Genomic DNA, 2,054 nt, shown 5'->3' on the forward strand with positions numbered 1-2,054 from the left:
TCTCTCTTTCTCCTCTCGTCTCACTCTCTCTCTCGCTCTATTCTCTCTCCTCATTCTCTCTCTCATTCTCCTCTCTCTCTCTCTCTCACTCTCTGTCTCTCCAGCCTCAACTCTCCTCTCTTTCCTCTTTCTCCATTTATGTTCCATCCTGGCTTCAGGTCTGCTCCTCGCTTCGGTCTCTCCTCCCTACTCTCCGTCGGGATCTGCAAGAATCTGTTTTCATCCTCCCTGTCTCTCCTCTCTCTCCCTTGCACCCCCTGAAGGAGGGCAGTGTGTGACCAAAACGCGAGGGTGCAGTCATCCGAAATTTGCTAGTTTCTGCTTTCAGCCAGCAGCAAATCGTCAGCGAGGCCTGAGTGATATACTCCGTTTCCCTTTCTTTTTTCTTTTTCGTTCTCTTCATGTGTTTGTAACTGCTTTTAGAGAGAAGAGAGAAGAGAGCCGTAGGCAGACCTGGCTCCCAAGAGAAGAAAGATGGCGAGAGAGACAGAGAAAGAGAGGGAGAAGAGAAGACAGGCTATGTGCACACTGCCCACAAAATGAGGTGGAAACTGAGCTGCACTTCCTTACCTCCTGTCAAATATATGACCATATTAGAGACACATATTTCCCTCAGATTACACAGATCCACAAAGAATTTGAAAACAAACCCAATTTTGATAAACTCCCATATCTATTGGGTGAAATACCACCGTGTGCCATCACAGCAGCAAGATTTGTGACCTGTTGCCACAACAAAAGGGCAGAACAAACACCATGTATGTTTATTTATTTTCCCTTTTGTACTGTAACTATTTGCACATCATTACAACACTGTATACAAACATAATATTAAATTTTTAATTGTCTTTATTCTTTTGGAACTTCTGTGAGTGTAATGTTCACTGTTCATTTTTATTGTTCATTTCACTTTCGTTTATTATCTATTTCACTTGCTTTGGCAATGTTAACATCCATTTCCCAATAAAGTCCTTAAATTGAAATTGAATTGAGAGAGAGATTTTTTTAAAGACAAAAAATAGCAATTCAGATTTGGAAACATATCAAATACATCATTACCAAGCCCTGCAATACCAAGAGCTGAGCAAAGAAAAGAGTCCCCTCATCCAGCTGGTCCTGGGGCTGAGTTCACAAACCTGTTCTACTAACACACTGAAGCCTCAGTCCCCTCATCCAGCTGGTCCTGGGGCTGAGTTCACAAACCTGTTCTACTAATGCACTGAAGCCTCAGGACCAGAACAGCCAATCAATCAGAATAAACCAAATTACAACACAGTCAAAACAAAACTACATTGCTTATTGGGAAACACAAGCACAAACACAAAGCAAAATGCAGTGCTATCTGGCCCTAAATCGGCAGTACACCGTGGCTAAATACTTGACCATGGTTACTGATCAAAACCTTAGAAAAACCTTGACAAAGTACAGGCTCAGTGAGCACAGCCTTGCCATTGAGAAGGGTAGACACAGGAAAACCTGGCTCCCTGTAGAGGAAAGGCTGTGCAACCACTGCACAACAGCAGAACCCGAGACAGAGCTGCATTCCTGACAAAATGTAAAAAAATATAAAACAATTTGATACCCTTATTAAAGGTTTCAAAGACCTCTCTGATGAGAGTAGGCTACCCGTCCTGTTGGGGGAGGATGCAGAGAGCTGTGGGTTGGCAGCGCACTACATTGCTGCCTGCCATAAGATGATGGTAGGCTATGGTAACATTTTAAAAGTTGGCGGTTATTTAAAGTGACTAGTGATAACCGCTCTGTCATAGAGTTGTCTGTGGCGAATTTAAGTGGCCAGAGATTTGAGTCTGTATGTTGGCAGCAGACACTCTCCTCGCTCTGTAGCAACTCGCCCTGTTAGGTTCTACTTTCTCTTATCGTGAAAAACATGGTTATAAAACAGTAGAGTGGAGGCTTAGTGGTGGCACCTCAACTAATATCGAGTTCGCGTCTTTCACTGCTTGACGCTGTTGAGTCTGCCGGTGTTGTGGGGTCATTTAACGCAAGAGCCTGCCAGCTCGAGGGACTTGTGAGGCATCTGTTTTCTAAGTAGA

This window comes from Salvelinus sp. IW2-2015, unplaced genomic scaffold (genome assembly GCF_002910315.2).
Source record: "Salvelinus sp. IW2-2015 unplaced genomic scaffold, ASM291031v2 Un_scaffold2704, whole genome shotgun sequence".
Classification (NCBI taxonomy): domain Eukaryota; kingdom Metazoa; phylum Chordata; class Actinopteri; order Salmoniformes; family Salmonidae; genus Salvelinus; species Salvelinus sp. IW2-2015.